The sequence below is a fragment of the Sebastes umbrosus genome, chromosome 14 (genome assembly GCF_015220745.1).
Source record: "Sebastes umbrosus isolate fSebUmb1 chromosome 14, fSebUmb1.pri, whole genome shotgun sequence".
NCBI classification, from domain to species: Eukaryota; Metazoa; Chordata; class Actinopteri; order Perciformes; family Sebastidae; genus Sebastes; species Sebastes umbrosus.
Genome location: NC_051282.1, coordinates 6,980,794 through 7,003,443, shown reverse-complemented (window position 1 = coordinate 7,003,443; position 22,650 = coordinate 6,980,794). Strand labels below are relative to the sequence as shown.

At 41.7% G+C, this 22,650-nt stretch overlaps 1 protein-coding gene across 4 annotated transcripts in view; it reads left to right on the top strand.

The window, feature by feature from the left end:
• The window catches only part of pecam1 (platelet/endothelial cell adhesion molecule 1), a 192,714-nt gene that overhangs the window by 87,708 nt on the left and 82,356 nt on the right, over window positions 1-22,650 (top strand). The gene's annotated exons all lie outside the window — the stretch shown is intronic.

The window sequence follows — 22,650 nt, the reverse complement described above, 5'->3', positions numbered from 1 at the left end:
TTTTAGAAAATCTCCAGTACCTGTTCCAGACCTCTGACCTTTATGTCAAATTCCTATGTGGACCTTAATTTGCTATTTTTTTTTAATTGTTTAACCCATCCATCCAATCATCCTTCCATTTTCTGCTGCATATCCAAGTCCTGGTCATGTTTAATGATTAATTAATGATATTATCTTAACTTAACTTCCCTGCTGGGTTTCATTCATATCTCTCAGGTGTGATCGTTAAATGGGTATTAGATTGCATTCAATCTGCTATTAAAACTGTCTGAAAAAATAACTCCGAAACGCTGCTTTCAGTCTTCGGTCTAGTGCAGCACCAGGTGTGTGTTAGTGTGCTGGATGTTAGTGATGGCGTGACGTAGAGGACAGGAGGCCCGTGACCTTTGCCAAGGCCCAGATACCAGATGCTGGTGTCACGTGGTAGCAGCCAGCTGGAGGGATCAATGGCCTACATTGCAGCTGGTCAGATGGGGAGGCTTAACACGGTCCAGCAATTAACCTGCAAATGTAGCAGAGATCAGAGATGACTCCACTCATTGTTTCTACGGATTTCATTCATCTCTCGTGGGTGTTTGAAAAGTCCTCCAAATTATAGAGGAGAATAGGTTGTCAGTCCATGCCTGTTTTCTGATCTGACGCCGCTATTGACAGGACAAAATCCCTGTTTCCAAAATAGAACTGTTTTCTGATCTTTCACAGTTTTGGTTCAGGTTTGATTCAGCCCGTTCGCACTAAATGCCGTATGAATGACACGGCAATTCACAAGTCATTTCGCGTGTAATAAGAATGTCATTCTTACTATTGGCGTGTCATTTGTACGCTAGTGACTAGTAGAATAAAAAGTGAGAAAGACTGACTCATGGTGGGTGGGAGGGGAGGTGTATGGATTTAAGAAACACGGGACTTTCAACCAGACGACCGGTGTTGGAGACCGGTGTTCTGTCCCAAAGTGTTGTTAAGTCATTTAACGGTGCGGTGCGGTGATCAAGTAATGTAATTGGTTTATGCCCGAACACCGTGTTACACCGGTTACACCGACTACCGCGGCAAGCCTAGAGACGACATGCAGCACAGGGCCATGGGTTGGATTCCAACCCGGGCCGCTGCGGTAAGGACTTAGCCTTGGTACACGGGGCTCCCACCCTACCAGGTGAGCTACCGGGGTGCCCTGTGTTGTTCAGTTATTTTGAAGTTAAGTTAAGTTAAGTATGTTTGTAACGTGTTTTCCTTACTTCTACTATGTTTTATTTTACTTATTTTACGTGCTTATTTTGAGCCCAACCATGATGTTTTTCTTACTGCAGACGTTACCGTAGTTTTGTTGCGTGGCGTAAAAATGACACGTGAAAAGAGGCGTACAAATGATACACGAAAAGACTAAAATGCGTTCTCTTGACATGTGGAATATCCTTGCAATACACTATTTACTGTATACACCTTCCCATGAGATCGGGTTGACATTGGGCTCCCCAAACAACTTGGATATTACCATGTTTTTTCTTGACAGGAAGGGACAGGACACACACTTTGAAACAAAAATCTCAAAATCTTGACAAACAATGATACATTTATAGATTAGTATTGTGCGACTAACGTAGGACTACATTGCTTCAAGATAATGAGCCCTCGTCTGACTTCAGATGGGCCCCGTGGAAGACTATCGATATATAGTGAATACTAACAAGTTGGGCTAATGACTGTATTTCTAATCATTCATTACTGAGGCAGAGGGTAAAAAGGTCAAAAAGTGTCACGGAGGTAAATTTGATCTTGTCTGTTTACACCACTATGGCACCATTTTATATAAGACTCAACGAACCCTGTCGAGGTGTGGCGTTGCAGGTCTGTAGTTCAGTTATGATGTGTTGCTATAGAAGCTCCTTCTCACTCTGTAGCCTATTCTGAGTTTTCTAAAGAGACGGATCAATCAATGCTGTCTGCCAGCGAGCCCACTGCAGGTCTTCATGTGGAGGATGTGGGTGTCACAGTGAAAATGCTCGCTCTCACCCACTAGTGTGCGTATCAACTTGACTCATTCTTATAACACCGCTCTCCTCCTCCTATCTGCATAGGAGCCAGATAGCTGAGAGAAAAGCTTACTGCACCGCAACTGACTCACAAGATGAGCTTGTGTTGTTGTTCGCCTGCTCAAACTTAATCACCAGAATCTGCACACTTTCACGCTCCTCCTCTGCTCTTTCAAAGCTGTATGCGCATATCAATGATCACATTTACCACTGTCATAGTAATACACTGTCCTGAGTCATGTGATGGCAATCTGTGCTGCCAGTTTTTGTTCTGTGGTGTGTTTCTTTCAAACTGATTTTTCAGTAGAGGCAGCCTGCGGATTGATAATTCACCGTGAGCTTGACAGCCGTGTGGCCAAACAGAGACACCACAAACCTCATGTATATCTTTTTATTCCTGCAGCAACTACAGCTGTCGGCCTTTCCCACCGAATTATCAATCAATTCCCCGCTGATAAAAAATTCATTCCGTTATTTAAGATCGGCTGTTTTTTCTCCTCCCTCTCTTATTGTGGAGGCAGTGTGTAAATCATTACAGGAGACTGAGAAAAACAGAGAGGTTGAGGGAAAAGTGAGAGAAAGAAAAAAGGGGGTGACATTCACCAGTGGGAGGAAAAAAAATGAAATTGAAGAATTGATGGGAGAGAGGCTGAGATGGGGAGAAGGTCAAGGGGATGAGGGTCCGCTGCTCCACAAATTACAGCTCAGCTAGTCGTTGGCGTTTCCCGATAATTTGCAGCCCCGAGGGGAGCAGGAGATCGGTAGTGATTGTAGTGGATAGATATGAGAAGGGGGGGGGGAGAAATACGTATATTGCTATGGACTTTTTTCTGGGTTGCAGTGGCAGATCTATAAAGAGAGTGCTTATGGGAGGAAGGGCCAGGGTCAGAGCCGTCAGATGATCGTGGGAGGAGATGGTCGGCAATCTCACACAAGCAGAGTTCAAAATACATGCAGATTATACCGGATCAGCATAAATGGAAATAAGAGAAATAGGAGTTGTTTTTTTTCTTTGACACTTTTGGACATCAATGTGGGGTTGGTTTGTGACTACATAGTGATATAGCTTAGTTGTTTTACATATCTTTACATATATTTAACATTTATTTACTGCTGTAGTCATTAACTCCTCGATTTATTGGTTTCACTCAGACATTCATCCACATAAAAAAATGCAACAACTCTGTGCAGCTCTTTAACCATAACTGCTATATTTTATATAATTAGAAAAGGTATCAATATCAAGATTGCCCTTATATTATTCATATATATATATATATATATATATTAGGGCTGTGATAATAACGCTTTAACGCAAATTAGTTGTAACACCATTAATTTCTTTAACGTGTTAACCTAACTTGTGATTTTTAGGTTGTAGCGGGCTCAGTTTTAAAGATAGTGTGAAGATACTGGCATCATATGAAACTATAAAACCTAAGAAATCCATTGGTACCAACCATGTCATACTAGCTCACTAAATCTTGGCAAGGAAAAACTGTCATGGTCATTTTCAAAGGGGTCCCTTGACCTCTGACCTCAAGATGTGTGAGTGAAAATGGGTTCTATGGGTACCCACGAGTCTCCCCTTTACAGCATGCCCACTTTATGATAATCACATGCAGTTTGGGGCAAGTCATAGTCAAGTCAGCACACTGACACACTGACAACTGTTGTTGCCTGTTGGACTGCAGTTTGCCATGTTATGATTTGAGCTTATTTGTTTATGCTAAATGCAGTACCTGTGAGGGTTTCTGGACAATATTGGTCAGTGTTTTGTGTTGTTAATTGATTTCCAATAATAATATATACATAAATTCGCATAAAGCAGCATATTTGCCCACTCCCATGTTGATAAGAGTATTAAATACTTGACAAATCTCCCTTTAAGGTACATTTTGACCAAATAAAAAATGTGTTATTAATTTGCGATTAATCGTGATTAAATATTTTAATCCCAATTTACAGCCCTAATAATATATATATATATATATATATATATATATATATATATATATATATATATATATATATATTGTATAAATATTAGGAATGGGTCATGATTTTTGATTTTTCAAATAGTCATTAAATTATAAAAAAAAAAACTACTGTTTGTCCTGTCTTAAAAAATATATATTTTCCCTTGTTTTAACCGTTGCAGGCGCTGGTAGTAACGTTACTGCCGGTAAAACGTGTGTGGCATATTCAGTTTGACTCTTTTCTGTCAGCGCAGGTGTGTGTGTCTGTGTGTCTGTGTCTGTGTGTCTGTGTGTCTGTGTGTCTGTGTGTCTGTGTGTCTGTGTGTGCACGATATGTAAGCATACAGTCACATCCACCATGTCATGCCGTGCACTTAAAAACTTTTTCAAACAAGGCATGATGTGACCTAAGTGACAGTGATATGTTGTTCATTGTTATTTAATGGTGTCATAAAGTTTTGATTGCTCGCTGTGCAGACAGTGTCTCAGTAGTCATGGTAACCTTTATGTCTCTCACTTCCAGGAATGCAGTGATACAGTGATGTTGTTTTTCTTGTTTCGTGTGAAATCTTCTCAGAAAGATAAACAAAGCCTCGTCCTCTGTTTTCCCTTTTTCTCTGTCGACATGTCTAAGTGGTGCGACGATGATTCGGGTTTGAGTATCTGGGCATCGCGCATGTTGTGAACAATGCTGACAGCAGCTCCCCAGGAGCAAGGCCAATCACTTTAGATTCTAAAAATGCAAACATGCAAGAGAGTCAACATAATTGAAATCTTAGACACAGCTGTAGAGACTACTGGGTAAGCATGGAGGGAAATGAAAAACACAGCATAGTGACACCAGAGAGCCACAACTACAACAGCAGCAGCTTTCTCTGTGCTATGAATTATGTTAGACACTTGTGAACATCATGCTTTCCTCTGTAATAAATCTTCACAGACAAATTATCTCTGCTCCTCCACTAATAGAGGGGCGAGTGTCACCTGTGGTTGGGTGAGTCCTGGGCTGGGAGGAGAGGCGAGGCGACATAGTGTAATTAGAAGATAGCAGCCTCATAGGTGGGCATACAGAAAGTAGATTATAACAGAAAGGTTCCCTTAAAGCAACATGTTTTCATTCATATTTGTATTATTATTTTGTATTTTATCTTACTTTTAGTGCATCGCAACTGGGTTGTGTGTTCACCTTTTGACTGGTATTCACAGCTATGCTTGTTTGTTTGGCCTTGTAGCTGGAAACCAAGAAATACAGACGACACTCTCCAGCGATTCAACATAATACAGTATTTTCATTAATGGAAACGCAACAGTAACTGCTATAAAGTAGGAGTGCATACTCCTCCAATGTTGTGTGTTTAAATTATGAAGTCAGCTGTAATTATTTCATTAATTGATAATGTACACTGTTTAGTTTTACATTAACAAGTCCTGTTACCTTCTTTTTGTCTTTTACATTTCCTTTGAATCTGACTTTCTCTAGTGGTATCTAGCCATGCAGACACCAGAGCTGAGTCAGTAGAGTGGAGGACTGTAGATGCTTTAGGTGGGTGACTGAGAAGCACGTTTCAAAAGTGCTTTATAAATTTGCCATTTAGATAGTTTAAGGTGTTAATATGCTCTGACCGATGTGCTTGCCGGATGGTCGAGCAGCATTTGAAACCACGTCTACTCCACACCACTCCAGCGTCACCATTGCGAGGGACAATGACAATTTTTTGCAACTTAATGAAACCGACGATGCGTCATTCACACCCACTTCGCGCCGTGATTGGCCAACGGTGCAAAAGTGAGAAAGTAAGCAGGTTTTGAACTTCTCTCTCACGCTCTCTCTTTTATCATTCTTCATACAACTATGTCGGAACAAATGAGTGCAACACTATGAATGCCAGTCTGAAACTGTGCTCCGTTATCCCCATATTTAAATGATCTACCCTCTCTATAACATCTGACTTTCCTCTTCGTCGTCGAGTGTGGCTGTTCGGAAAACAACGATAAACACTTTTGCTGACGCATCATACAAGCTTGTTACCAGCATGCCACCGCCCTTAGCTTTAATTGTCCAGGTTTTGAGATATTCGTCAATGAGATTTCTGCCTCCACCCCAATACAACAGAAGTTAATGGAATCTCATTTCTGGTGCTTAAAGTGTTGAAAAATCACATTTGAAAAAAATGCAAAAGCTAGTTGCGAGTTGAGTGAAAAAACACGTTGAATATTGGTGGTTTTGGTCGTTCCTATAGGCAAAAGGACAGCAGTGTTGTTACTACTGGCTCTTAATGGGTCATGATGTTTGTCTCGGTGACACTGTATTGCTGCGTTCACACTATGAGCGAGAAAGCAACAGACTACAAGCCATTTACATTGGAAGCCGGTGACATGAAGCGACAAACTGATGCCCGACTCTTGTGGCAACGTTTTTCAGCACTTCAATGGCACAGTGAAGCATCAACCAGTCATATCCATCTAAATAAGATGCCTTTAGCTAGTCCCCAGTGCTATTTAACAAGAGACGCCAACAAGCATTTGCGAAACACTTCAGCGGCGGCGACTTGCAGGCAATGTAGCTGGCCTTGCTTGGCTGTTTTGTTGCTTTTATCGCTCGTAGTGTGAACATAGCATAAGAGTGTGTGTGTGTTTGCTCTCCATAGTTCCCTTACGTGTGTCCTTCCCCTTTTGTCTTTGCTCGCCAGGAGGCCTGTAACAATCGCTGAGATCCGCGAGGGCATCAGCGTGGGTCAGCTTTTCAGAGGCACTCAGCGACACGGTCCAGAGAGTGATGGAGTATCCATCTGCTCAAATCTATTGAACATGTTGACAAGCGATTCATTTCTCTGCCTTCTAGCCGTTTTGTTGGTAATAGACAAACGCCTCCAGTCCTCTACGAAGCGATGAATGTCGGCTGATATCTGGGTTGAGTGTAGTGTTTACTGTAGTATGGGAGATAGTGTAAGTAGGTCAAAGCAATGTGTGTGTGTTTACATTCATAAGACAAATTAGCGAGTCTCTGTATGGATGCAGATGAACGACACGACTGATACAAGATATGTATTCATGTTCACTCACTCCTCCATTATCCATCACGGCGGCTTACCTGGTGTCGCTGTTTATTTGTTTGGGAACAAGTGTGGTGCTAAATGTGTCGGTGTTGGGCTGGTGCACCTCGCTTCATTACTCCCCTCCCAGCTGCAGACAGACTCAGCAGCAGGAACACACAGACTCTCAGTACACACCCTGAAACAGGCCAGCCAGTTGAGCTGACTGTAGCACATTGCCACACATTGCCGGTCCCTCATCGGCGCTCTTATGCGCCGTCACCTCCGGGCCTGACTCAGCCAGCCGCCAGCCGCCGGCCCCCGACGCTCCCCTCGCCGCACCTGGATCCAACTCACGGGGCCGTATCCTCTTCATTTATTTCTCCTGGAGAAATGTAATTATTTCACATCATGGTGTTACTCTCCCAGTGGAAAATTCGTTTTCGCTGTCTCACAGATATCTGCAGACCCAGAGTGATTGCAGATTTTTATAATAGCTGGAACTCTGCTGCAGACACTCGCTGGAGCAGAATTAATGTGCTGCTCTGTGCTGTGTGTGTGTGTGTGTGTGTGTGTGTGTGCGCTCATCTGTTTGTTTGTTTATTTGTTACGGTGTTGGTGGTGTTACGGCATGTTTTGGCGGAGGCTTCTCTTCGCTGGCATGCCGACATGCTCCTGGAGCAGATGGTGCCGGCTGAGAACATGAACACTGCCATGCCCTTGGATGGGACAGGAAATCTCTCCTCCCCTCATTTCCCTTGATTCTTAATTCTCTTCCTCTTCTCCTCCTTTCCATCTCTCCATTCCCTCTCTTGTTCTACCTTTTTTTCTTCATCTTTTTTTGAATGACACTGGGGGACAAGAGACATTTTTAGCTTTTGCTTTTTTTTGCAGTACACAAACACATTTTCATGAGTATGGCCACTTCAGTGCAGTAATAAATATGCTAATAACCCAACATTTTACTATATTCAGTGGTGGATTCAGGCTGTCTGAGGGGCAGGGGCAAAATAAAATAAAAGGGAACCAGCTGCATGCGGTGGGGCACCAGCATGCAGAACGTTTTCTAGCATTTAGGGTTGCTTATATGGCACTGCATCGTGTTTCTCAGTTTTAATGCCACCCTGCAGGGAACTTCATCACGTTTTCTCCACTGAAGGCGGCCCTGATAGCACTTCATCACATTTTCTCCACTGGAAGGGCACCCTAGAGGGCACTTTATCACATTTTATCCATTAGAAGGGCACCCTAGAGGGCATTGCGTTCCGTTTTCTACACTGAAAGGGCACTCTGGAGGGCACTTCATCACGTTTTGTTCTTCTGAAAGGGTACTTCATCACGCACTTCATCACACTTTCTCTACTGGAAGGGCACCCTGGAGGGCACTTCGTCACGTTTCTCTATTGAATGGGCATCCTCAAGGGCACTAAATCACATTTTCTCCATTGTAAGGGCACCCTAGAGGACACTTCATCCAATTTTCTCCACTAGAAGGACACCCTGGAGGGAACTTCATCATGTTTTATCTACCATAGGGTAGATAACGACCACAAGTGACTGTATGTGTGTCCTCTGCTCTGTTTGGACGTTGTCTGTTTCAGTGTCCCGCTGCTAATCCGCTAACCTCTGACCGTTGACCACTGGGAGAAGCGTGGCTTACCCTTCATTAAGCCTGTCTGTCCGTACCGATTATTATTGCCAGTAGTTAACCCAGGGCTGCACATGTGATCAACCAACAGCAACTTTCTCCCCAGATGTCACAGCAGCCCTCTTTCTGACGCAATAGTGATGCGTTAACAGCCTTCGACTGGCTGTCTGGTCTAGTGTGTCTATCCCGTCTGTCCTCCTGGTCTGGTTTGGCCATCAAACCTCCCACTCACCTGTCTGCTCCTACGCTGTCTTGTTTACCTGCAAATCACTTTTTCATCCATCAACGTGGCGATCTGTGTGTTGTTTCCTCCTGTTCCCGTGTGTCTGTCAGTCTGGTCCACTCTCTGCGTCCCGTCAGCCATACGTCTCCATCTACATAATTTGTTTTGTCTCCCTGCCTGTCATTTTTAACAGGAGGTGATTGACTCGTCTCTCCGCGGGGACGGCGTCCATGCACCACTTTTTTGGATGACAGGATGACACATTTCCGTCCATTTCACAGTGTGATATTTGTATCACACTGCTCTGTTTTCACAGCGCTATCCATTTGTCATAGTGCTGCGGTGATTGCAGCCATCAGTCATGAGTATCCACTGAGTTTTCATTATCTTTATAGCGCTCGGTGCATTTATATCTTTTGAGACCACAGATGCATTTAACAACACAAGAATCAAGAGCTGAACGGGGAACCAGAACGTCCTGGGGTCAATCTCTGCTGTGCTCAGACTGTGGCTTTCTGTGGTGGTGTGCATGCTGATGTGTGTGTGTGTGGGTGGGTGTGAGAGAGGACTTAGACACTAATACTGTTAGTGGACACAGAAGGGATGAGCTACAGAGGTCATCAAATGGAGAGATTATTACTCCAGACAGACAGTCTGACTGAAAAAAAGCCCAGAGAGAGAGAGAAGTGATGCTATTTGTAGAGGGAGTTCAAGGTCCAAGCTGGGGCCAGATGCTTTCAGCTCTCTGTAGAGTCACATGTACTCGCAGCACTCATCGGCAGTCATCATCATCAAATGTAAAAAAGATAGTCAATTATTTTCCCATCACATGAAATAAAAGAAGGAAGAAGAATCAACCTCTAAATCCAATGTTTTACAAACCTTGTTAAGTATACAGTTATACTGCAGGTAAGACTCTAACGACAACAGCTCGCAGTTGTCATAGTAACGCAACATGCTTTCTGACATGCAAGTTTTCCAGATGAATAGTATGTTGTATAGATGGGTGACATTGGAACTCCACACTATAAAGTGGTGCCATGGTTCAAAAGGGTTTGTGAACCACTGGTTGAGTTTCTTATATCGAAACAGACTTTTACAAAATGCTTCACACTAAAGGATGAAAAGAAACGATTGTGAACGGGAAAATAAAACGAAAAAAAGAAATAACACCTTCGTTTTTCAAATGAAAAGTTGAATTGACAAGAAATAAACCACTAGAACGTCAGTTAAAGTTGGCAAACTTTAGATAGATATTGCTGCGTATTTGACATTACTGAGTAAGTTCCCTAACTTTATGTCTCTTCTCTACTTGTGCTGCAATTACTCTACATATTAGTATTCACCATTTTTCAGTAGGGCTGTTAATCGATTAAAATATTTCATTAGTTCAAAATGTACCTTAAAGGGAGATTTTGTCAAGTATTTTAATACTCTTATCAACATGGTAGTGGGCAAATATGCTGCTTTATGCAAATATATGTATATATTTATTATTGGAAAACAATAAACAACACAAAACAATGACAAATATTGTCCAGAAACCCTCACAGGTACTGCAATTAACATAAAAAAAATTTTTTACTACACCTAACCAAGTAGTTTGTTGTGTTTTTTTGTTTTGTTTTGCTTCAATTTACAACATTAACCACAATGTAAAACTGCAACTGAGAAAATACGTTTCCCTCAAAAACATAACTGAGAATGCTAGGTGTATGGGAACGTCATTTTGTAGGAGACAGTGTTGCTAGAAAACCATGCATAACAATGCTCTGAAGCATATAAACACCAGTTGATGTGGGAAATTGCATAAACATGTTTTTTTTGTCCGTATGCATCATTTATTGTACTGTACATCTGTTTCCTGGAATCTCACTTTAGTGCTGTTTTTGCAGGCAGGTTGTCAAAAAAAAGCGGTTCAACATATGGTTTTATGTGCATTCGCTTTCAAAATCACATCATTTATAGATGCTGAAAAAGACTTCCTCTACCTCATCTCTGTAGTGGCATGCCTTCCACTACCTGTTAAAAAGATTTTCAGATCATAAGTGTTGGTTTACACGTGTCCCATTATGCAGTCAGATTGAGTTCTTTTGGTTGAATCCAACCAGCTGTGTCTTTTATTTCCTCCTCACCGGGGGCATTGCTCCCTCTCTACAGTAATACCCTGTTTTCATCCTGCCCGTGCAGTGGAGAGCTCGTAGCCTTTGATTCAGACGCAGCTCAGGATCCTCATCAATCACAGCTCCTTGATTAGTGCGGAGTGCACACACGCTCTGCTCTTTGAAAGCATAATGATGCAGTCCTCCCTTCCCCACCCATACTTTACACACTAATGGACTGAGCCACGGGCTTCATGTACAGTAATTGAGGGACACTGTACTGTACTGTATATGAGGCAATGGTGATGCAGGCCTTTATACTACTGAAAATAACTTACCTTATTAGTTAAAATATACGGTATGTTTGATGTATTTCAGTTATACCATATGTATTTTATTTCACAACAGTCGTGTGTGTGTTTGTGCGCTTTAAAGAGTGATCAAAAAGAGCAGGGGGATGGCGTGAGTCGACAGCAGGGCTTTTTCTTTTATCTCTAATTTTATAACTGCATGCGCCCCGTGGGAAGCGTTGTCACCCGCTTGTGAGATTCTCCGTATTGATGTGTGTGTTTGTGCACCTCTCTTGCTGCATATTGCTGCAATTTCTCGCAGTCTCACGGCCGCGCCGAGTTTATTAGCTTATACTGGATGAAAGCCAGGTGTGTTTAACTGGCCCGGGCCTCTGTGGCTCTCAGCGAGGAGTCACGTATATTGTATAACTATAATGACAAAACACCGACGGGGCCCCGAGGTAGAGGATAATGTTTTAAGGCGATACACACTTTAAAGATAATAACTGCGTCCAGCCCTCCGCTGCCAGCCAACACACACACACACACACACTTTGTAGTCGCCCCGATCTCTATATGAATACACTGAATCACAGTCTTGCTCAAATGACATTTAATCAGAGGTCATGATAAAATTTTGCTGACTTGAACACAGTTTTATAGCTCATTAATAGATTCATTGTGAAAGTAATTTTTTTTTTACTGCGTTTCTGTGTTTAATATCACTGTGGATTGAATATCTTTGTACTAGAGTTTTGGACTGTTGGTCGAACAAGACGAGACATTTGAGGGCATCAACTTGGGCATTAGGAAAATGTGACAGAACAATTCATCAATTAAAAGTACCCTGTGGAGTTTAAAACCTTGAGTAGTAGGGATGTCACGTGAAGCAATACTTTGGTACCAAATCAATGCCAGAAAACGTGACGGTACTAATTTTTCTACCAAAAGTACCGTCAGGGCTTGAGTCTAATAGTGTCCCGTTGTTAAAAACAACTATAGAAAATGTGTTTGGGACACAGTAAACTCAGTCTTGATGCGTCCAGGGAACGAACCTTATTTTTTCCCTGATAATGCTACATTGCGAACACAAACCCGCGTTGAAATCGGCAGGATGAGAGCTAGTTTACGTCAGCTGTTAGCTCCATGCAGGACTGTGCTGCTTACTGGCTGCTAACAGCTAACGTTAACTAGCTCTTGTCACACAGGAGATGCCATTATGATGCATTCAGGCTCTATTCAGTAAAAATGACCAGTGGGCAAAGATAGATTCTAATGTTATCATGATGCGTTCAAATGTAATCGAGAAACTTGAATAACTACAGTCGTTTAAAGGAGATGTTTTCACAGCAATATAAAATAGATAATAGAGAGGGAATTATGACCTGTTTAACTTCCTAACAAATACCAGTATGCAAACGGTGATAAAGGAATGGATGTTGAAGTAGATGGGATTTATTGTTTTACTTTTGTTTTTTATCATGGTATTGAATTGGTTTCGAGAATCGTGGAATTTTACTGGTATTGATATCGACTATTAAATTTCTGGTATCCTGACATCCCTATAGTAGTGGTATGGAGCATTTTTCTTTTTTTTATGAGTTGGTGTATGAGGACACACATGTGATACACAGTCCTGCCAATGATTTAACATAATCGCAGGTGGCAGTAATACGCCGAGCAATGTGCAAAAATATGTCAGCAAAGGCAGAGAAGAATAAGACCGCCAGCTAGTAATTATTTTATAAACAAATCACTTTTCAAAAATGTTCAAAGAAATCAGCTTTGCAAATGTTTTGTGAGAAAGGAAACACATTTTGTTATACCCCAAATGAAATCAGTAACGAGAATAATTTCCACTTGCTTGCAGCCCTGCACTGTTTCTGCATGGCACTATAAATGGGGATAAAACCTATTCAAGTTAAAAGTTTGTTTTTGTTTTAAAGATCTAGAACTGCAGCACCAAGACAGCAGGGGGTCCAAACACAGAGTTCAAACTGTGGTTAGCACCTCTTCTTCTCCTCTTTTTATTATTTAGCCTGAATCTTTCCTGTTCCTCTCTACTCTCCTGGTGCAGTAAATGTCGGATTCTCCCATTGTGACCTACAGGTTTGTTTATGTGTCTACTTACACTGGAACAAGAACACACAAACACATACTCCAGCCCTCTCACACACACACACACACACACACACACCGCAGAGTGCTGACAGCGTGGTCCCAGGTTCAATGGTAAAAGTGCTGTGGATGGCTCCTCAGAGGGGCGCCGCGCTCAATTCCTCTAATGATGTACATTCCCATCGAGACGCCGCCGCAACGTAATGAATGTTTGAGTGGATTAGAGCAGAGAGGAGGTCAGAGACAAATATGACGGAAAGAAGAGGCACAATCAAGCGGGGTGAGGACTAATAGGATTGATTCATTTCTTACACTCTCCAACATTAAAGGTTAGCTGCTGTATACCCATCAAGAGATGAAATACAGCCATTATTATTCAACTGTTAAGCTGAGTATAACGGGCCAGATTCTACTTTTAATCTTCATTATAAGTTGTAAATGCCAGCACTAAAGATACGGGCTACCAATCATCTTGGTTGCAGCTCATCTCCACTTTCAGCCGTATATGTGTGGATTTATAAATTAATTGACGGCGCAGCTGTAATTTCCCCGTCTCTGCCTTTTGTATGAAACTAAAACTGAGATCCTCCTCCGGTGGTTCAATCCCCCTCGGACGTCCAAGTGCATCACGCATGACTGCTTGCCTTCTCAGCCTGTGTGTGTGTGTGTGTGAGTGTCAGTGTGTAAATGAGCGTGTCTCCCTGCAGCCAGAATTAGCTGGCTCTGTGTTGCAGAAGTCTGTCCAGAGTATCCACAGTGGGGAAGAGAGGAAATGAGGCGTTCAGTGGTGGGGCTGTAATCAGCAGTGACGGCCCGCCTCAGGATCACCTAGCAGGTGATTTGGAGGGACACCCGGCAGCCATTGTTGTTGTTATAGTCAGTGTTGTTCCTTCTAAAAATGTCTTTTATCATAACCCGTGATGATAAATTGCCTTAAAAAGCAGCGGAGAAATGTTGCTTCTGGCGTATAATATTGTAATGTGCATTATATGAATCAAATCTACAGTAATCTCTTCCATTATAATTTCTCTTTATCCTTTCATCCTTCCTTATCTGCTTTATCTCTCTTTCTCTTCTTCTCCGGGGAGGTTGTGGGTTTGCAGCTCATTCCTGAGCGCAGACACCCCTCAGCCTCTTACCCAGACATCTGTCCTTTGCTTAACCTCACACAGCCCGCTTCCCTCCAATATTGAGGGGTGAGACAATTCACAACATAATCCCCCGACTTCACTTTCATCATGTCTTAGTGACAGTTGCATTGAAAGTGAGGGGGTCTACTCATTGAAGCGAATTACCATACGGGTGAGTTTATAGAGGCCGGGATCACGCTGACAGGTAACAGAGATTCACTGGTCTTATAATGCAAACATGATTAAGAAAAAAATAAAGCCTTTGCGGTATAAAGGAGAAAATAATTAGAGTGAGTGAGAGGAAGAGGTTTTAATCAGATTCAATGGTGGGAAGTGGATGTCATCGAGGTCAGTAGAAGGACTCACAGAGCTGGATGCAAAGACTCATTGTGTAACATATTACACAAATCACCTCTGGCACTTTTGACATTTCAGTGTGCCCTTTAAAACACCTCTGTATCTAAAACTCTGAAGTGATACGTTCGACATACGGAGTCCACAAAGGTTTGATTGAAGTTATGATGTCGAATATTTTCAGATTTTATGTGGAAATCATGTCATAGATCCATACTAGGGCTAACGGGAGAATAATGCGTTAACGCAAATTTGTTTTAACGCCACTAATTTCTTTAGCGCATTAACGTAACTTATGAAGATACTGGTATCATATGAAACTAGAACACCTAGAATCCATTGGAACCAACCATGTCATACTTACTGTACGTGTCGCGAAGGAGGCTAAATAACGCTCCAAATATATGCTAAATTTTGGCGTGGAAAAACGAGCATGGCCATTTTCAAAGGGATCCCTTGACCTGAAAATGGGTTCTATGGGTACCCACGAGTCTCCCCTTTACAGACATGACCACTTTATGATAATCACATGCAGTTTGGTGCAAGTCATAGTCAAGTCAGCACACTGACACACTGACAGCTGTTGTTGCCTGTTAGGCTGCAGTTTGCCATGTTATGATTTGAGCATATATTTTATGTTAAATACAGTACCTGTGAGGGTTTCTGGACAATATTTGTCATTGTTTTGTGTTATTAATTAATTTCCAATAATAAATATATGCATACCTTTGCATAAAGCAAGCATATTTACCCACTACCATCATGATAAGAGTATTAAATACTTGACAAATCTCCCTTTAAGGTACATTTTGAACAGATAACAAATGTGTGATTAATTTGCGATTAATCTCGATTAATCACGGACAATCATGCGCTAAAATATTTGAATCGATTGACAGCCCTAATAAATACTGTTATAGCTGTACTTACCCGACAGTATTATGGGGTGGCTGTGGATTAGAAGATAGAGTTAGAGTTGGTTTGAGCCCCGGCTTCTCCTGTCCGAGAATCCTCGAGTGTGACACTGAACTCCAAATTGCTCCTGATACATGGTGGAGCCGCCATCAGTGTGTGTGTGTGTGTGTGAATAAGAGGCTAAATTGTAAGGCGTTGAAAGCTTTGTAATAGTGTTAAACTATAAAGGAGTGCATTGAAATTGCGTTGAATTCCACTAAAATCAGGCTGAGAAATGAATCACCCCTGTCACAGTATAGCACGTTGTTTGACAGGGCTGACTCACAAAACTGGCTGTGATGACGTTGACTTCATATAGAAATCATCCTGCATCAGCACACTGAGCAGGTGAGTAAGCCAGGAAAAGTCCCCTCAGCATCATGCTTCTGCCTACGCTAAAGTAAAGCAAACACAGGAGGAAACTGTCTCCGTGCTGCACAGCGTGTGTGCGGAGTGGGAATATATATTATTAATATTGACTGTAAATCCCAGATGCTCACGGTTAATGTGTGTGTGTGCACTTGTCAAACAACTATCTGTCAAAGCCACCGCCATCATCAGCAACCTAATGAACCATCACACACACACACACAAACAAATTGACCTACATCTGTCGCATGATACCGTTGGTAATTATTTCTGTCTGCCTCGCTGTAAATTCTGCAGTGAATTCCAGATGTTGTGAAGATGAGATGTGAGTGTGTGGGAGAGAGAGTGAAAGAGAGAGAAGGAGATTAATTAGAAACCTTTTAATTACATTTTTCTCTGTTGTAAATTACTGCACCACTATAATTCAAACCTACACTGTAAAAAATCATTCTGTCATTTTGTGAAATTGTGTAAATCAATTTTAAAGGGGACATATCATGATCATTTTCAGGTTCATACTTGAATTTTGGGTTTCTACTAGAACATGTTTACATGCTTTTAATGTTCAAAAAACACTTATACTGTCAGTCTGAATATACCTGTATTCACATGTCTTTAAGAACTCCTCCCGAAAAAAGCAAGTGACATAGGAAGGGGAGCCAAATCTGATTGGCTTGTTGAATCACATGTTTTTCTGATCTAGGCAGCCCACAAAAAACTGACTGGATTTTCTTATTTGACAGTTTGTGGGTTGGTAGGTACTCCAGATACCCAAATGTATGAGCACAAGCACTGAAAAAGTGAGTTTTTCATGATATGTCTCCTTTAAGATTGTTGATTTCAACTAAAGTCAACACAGTATTTCGATTTCTCATTTTCAGACCCATTTCAGAGGTTAACATCCTCACTTGACTCACAATTTTAAAGGTGCTATTCATAACATTGATAACATTCAGCCACTAGATGTTGCATTCTCCCTCCCCCGTTCCATTGCATTTACTTCACAACAAGTCGTTGCCAGGGACTTACTGTCAACCTCAGCCGCTGACGACCCAGAGTTACCAAGTGATACCAACGTTGTTTTGCTATTAGCTCACAAGCCTTGTTAGAAGTGGGAACCAGGCGTCAGATATCTTCCACAGAGATAAACAAAACATTCATTTTGGAACCTCCAAATTTTTTAAATATTAAATTTTTAAATATTCATCTACATAAAAATGTTATCAATAAGACCTTCAAGATAGCAGGGAAGTGTTTTTGAGTGTACAGATGATTAGGCCTAAAGAGTTCATCCTCTTCCCTATTGTCCTGGTTCACTGATACAATGTGGGGGACAAAAGAAAGATACAATGCTCCACCTCTATTTAATGTAGTAATAAAGCATCACCATTAGTCCTCTAAATTAAATTACAAAATCCGTTTTTGTCTATGCCTTCTAGAACAACATATACAGTAGAAGTACTTAATGATCGGACGTGACTATTGGCAGGATGACATCATTTGTTTGTTACAAATCACTGTTGGAAAATAAATGTTTTAGTTTTTTGATATGACAACACTATGGTTAAAGTTTGGTTAGGAAAGATTGGGGGTGACCTTTGTCATCATGGTTACAGTAATAAACACGTGGTTAAAGTTGGGGAAGTTAGGACGTTGACTGTCGGTTGGAAACAAACAGCAGTCTCCAGTGTTATGTAAATTGTTTGTTGCGTTAAAAAAACAACTTGCCTGACACTGTGGAAATGATAGAATCATTCCTAAAGTGCAAACCGTGCGTATCTCACTCATTATTGCAAGAAAAGTCAATCTGGCAGTGATAAGTTTGTCACTGAGCAAGGTTTGCTGCTCTCAGTTGTGGTCAGCATGTCTGAGACACTCAGCGCAGACGTTGCCAAATTTGACAAAACAAAGCGCGACCAACTGTTCATTATATAAAGAGTGAGTTGGCGTCTTCTCTGTCAAACTTTGTTCTTGAAGTTTTGTTTTTTAAAGAAGCACTTGTGCTTTTACAGCTTTTCCTGAATTCGTTGACAACTTATTGGTTATATTTTCCATCTACTTCTTTTTGTGCTAGCGTAGGTGGCCTCTTCTTTCCAGCTGTAATGCTGCCTGACCTCTGGTTTGAGTTGTCTGCTCCAGTGTGACCCTGAATCTGGTGATTCTGGTTACTTCGTTCATGGATGTAAACACTGAGACAAAGCTGGGCTGTCATATTCAGTGCAGTTTGTTTCCCAATCTAGCTTCAACAAGCATCCCCATTACTTTGCTATATGCCTGAATATCTGATTAACTTTGACCACAATACTGCTGTCTTTGGAAGATCCAACAAATGCTTATACTAAACTTTGTCATGAACTCCAGCTGTTGTAGTTAGAAGCTCTCCATTTATTTTACAATGGGAGATGGTGAGTTTCTTTTAGATAACCTGAATGATTAAGGGTTCCTTTATGGATTGAGAAAATTCCCCTACTTCTTAAAGTCAAGATTAAATGAAAAATGCCCTTTTAACCCTTTTAGATCACATCCCCAGTCACATTGTATACCCATGGAACAATGTATGCAAAAAAAAAGACAATTTCTTCGTATTTTTATATCAAAATCCAATCATTTTTTCTTCAGTGGGTAGAAATGGAGCAAATATGATTAAAAAACATTATTATTATAAAGCGGTCACTATATCCTGACAGTAGCGCATGAGACAGGTAATCTGAAAAAAATCATGTGCTTCTGTGTCCCCCGGTGCTCCTAATGGCATCTGTGCTATCTGAGCAGCTGTCAATCACTCGCCAACTCCGATCAAAAGGTCAAACTAAGCAGCACTGATCAAATATGAATCAACATTCTGTTACTGTAATGTCTTTTTCAAGCAGCGCCCACCAGCCGGAGCAAACTTTCTCAATTTACATCTAAACAGTACACTACAAGATGTTTCTGAAAACATTTGAGGAGAGAAATAGGCATTACAGTAACAGAATATTGATTCATATTTGATCACGATGCCTAGTTTGACCGTTTGATCGGAGTTGGCGAGTGATTGACAGCTGCCTCTGTTGAATGAACAGCCAATAGGAACGCGCTCTCTCTCTCTTTGAAATGACCTGTGATTGGCCAAAGTCTCCCGTCACAGGCTAGATTTTTTAAAGCCTGAAAACAGAGCCATGAGGAGGAGCAGAAGTCTAGTTTTCTCTCAGAACACTTGAATTGCAATATGCTGAAAGGTTATTATGGAAGTTTTGCCCAATGATGCCAAAAACATTCTGCCTTCTGAAGCTTTAAATCCCTCTTGTATCTGTACACGGCTCAAATATTCCATTTCACTGGGGAATACATCACAGTATAGAAGCTAAAGACGCTCTAACTTCCGTTTTTCTGAGACTTTAAGCTAAATAAACCATTGAATTATCAGTAAAATGCATCGTCACAAAGCTGAAAACAGGGCTGTTTTTTTTTAGCTAGTGAAATGCTTAATATGGTAATATTCCCATTTATGAGCAAACATTACACTAGTATGAAAGAGATACTAGATAAATGAATCTTTAATTGTAGATGGAAACAAGAAGATGTACAAGTTCAACTTAATTAATAAACTATGACAGAACATGGGCAGCGTCGGTGTCACCCTGCTGCTGGTTGTAGTTACACAGACAGAGATGATAGTGATGTCCCTGTTCTAGCTTTATTAACCGTGTTTATCCTGAATATTTCATTTATGTTCCATTGTCTGCCCACCTTTGAGCACTTGCACGTCTGATTATTTTTCATTGAGGATCTAAGTGCGTTGTTTTCATTTATCATTTCATTATTACGTTTGCTTTCATATTGGTGTCTCGTTTCTTAATAGTTTCCACAGTGACTCAGGAAGGTGTGATTCAAACCGAGTGAATAAATAATTTGCACTTTTATTTTAGTTATCCAATCTGTTCATTCTGTAGCCAACACTGCAGTCAAACAAATGCCCAGAAATGACAAAATACTTGCCACTGCATCTGTCTGTTTTGTCTTTTTTTTCACCCTGTACACAAAGAACACCAACTTATTTGACTAAAGCTCATTTTTTTAAAGAGATTCAAGGATTTTTGATAAATCACCATCACTGACTGAACGAGATTAAAGTGGTTTATAATGACATTTTCTGAAAGAAAACATTTCTCATCTCTCTCTCTCTCTCTCTCTCTTCTTTCACACATGCATTATGTAGGTGTAATCTGTTTTGATGAAGCGAGCCTTTGTCAGCATTACTCCCTTGTTTGCAGACAGCTTGAGGTTTACGTAATCTTCGGTGCCTTAGCTGCTGAACCGTGTTGTCACCGCGACACCTGCCGCAGCAACCTGAATGACCGACACCTGCTGGGCCAGCACACAGCCTCAAAACCTCCACTGTGTGAGAGAGATGATGACGGGTGATAAAGAGGTTGTGCACTACAAGGGGGGAATCTGTCTGTCAAACGTGGACAAAAGGTGAAAGCAGAATAAAGAGGGAGATGTGAGCACCTCAGAGCATTCAAGTAAAGAAACAAAAGATGTAAAGGAAAGATAAAATACATCCGTCTATCTTTTTTCTCTGCACTTTTTTGTTCCCTTCTGGGCCACCGAGGGACTGCAGTTTATCCCAGAATAATTCGGTTTAAAGGCAACGAATCTCTCTGGATCGTTTGCTGGACACGTTAGTCCTCACAGGAACTCTATTTCACAGTTACCTGACCTTCATGTCTACAGGCTGTGGGAGGAAACCCCATGAACACAAAGTAAACATATGAACTCCCTACAGGATGGATTGACAATTACTGAGCTGAAAGTCTACTGATAAAACCGCTTGCTGTCATGGAGACAGCTGCCCAGTCCTCCTCTCTTAGCTCTTTTGCTCCTTTTCATCTGATTGATCTCTGTGTTGTGCATATTAACCTCTCCGTTCAATCCACACCTGCCATTCAAGCTGCCCACCTGCTACCTTTGGGTAGAGTCCGCCCACAAGACGCACCCCAGTTCCTCCACTAGTCTTTATTAACTGGTGGAGGAACTGGGGTTGTCAGCCTCCCTTGCTCCTTGAGCAGGAGTAAGCCAGTGTCCCATTGGACCAGACCTACATTCAGAGATGGATAAGTACCTTGATGATGTGTACTTCACCTCTGCTCACGACCGGACGTAGGCTGACTGTCATCACTCCCCAGTGCCCTGTTATTTCCAAGCCCCCAGGAAGAGCGTCGTGCTTTTAAAGAAAATTTTATTAAAACTTCCGTGTCCATCACGTTAACAGTCAACATTCAAGATTCAAGATTCAAGATGTTTATTGTCACGCCGGTTGTACAGGTACAAACGTGTGAAATACTTTTTGAAGCCCCATTAAAATAATAAGTTATAGTACATTTACATTACAATTATAAAAAGGAAATACTTTGTACAAGGGCATATTAAGAACATATATATTAAGAATATGGTGATGTGTTGGGTTGAGCGCACCACCCTTCCCAGCGCCTTACGGTCCACGTTGGTGCAGTTGCCGTACCAGATGGTGAAGCAGCCTTGCATCCTAACACCGGTAAGGGTCCAGCATGCTCCTTCAGATGTGCTTGTCAGATGGTCCCCCCAACTTTCCTTATGCATGATTGACCAGCGGTGCTTATAGGTGAGACAGGAGTCACGGTTTGAACTTCTCTCTCTAGCCCTCTTTTTTTCATCCTTGAAGCAATTATTTTTGTCATTTTTCATGTGAACAACCTACAGCAACACTGCGAGTGACTTCCAGCAAGGACTGTCAGGAAATGTGAGTCGTTATCCCCGTATTTACACGCCTTCCTCTGTCATAGCCAGCTTTTCACTCCACCTTTGAGTGTAGCTGTCGGACAACATGCCGTACGAATCACACGGCATTTGTGCGGCCCCAGGGAGTTTGTCATCGTGGCAGTGTCTTTGAGTACCTGGTATACTGAGTGGTCTGGGAGGCTCTGATTCAGGACCCTTCCTCTAACTGCTGACCTCCACCAATACCATCGTGACCAGCCTAAAGGTAGAGGTCATGAACAACAGGGCGGGTTATTATACAGAGCACATAAATTAATCATCTGACCAGGCAGATTATTAGAGTGTTAATGAAGTGCGAGCCATAACATGGTTGTTGGAGACAACTGTGTTGATTAAAATTGAAGATTATCTGTTCTGTCATGACTGAAAAACGGGTGCTACACTGTTAGTGTCAAAGTTTTTATTCTGTTCTGCCTACCTGTACCTCTTCTGATGACCTTCGTCCTTGACCGTCTCAGCTGTTTCATTTTGCTGACTGGGCAACGTGGCACAGTCCCTAACTCTCCAGCCTCACTGAGAGTCTCTAAGACACCCCCATGAGCGTGTTCTCAAGGTTTCTGGGAAGCATCTGCACCACCTTACCTCTCTAGCTCCAGAGTCGGCGTCCACTTCTGCAGCTGCT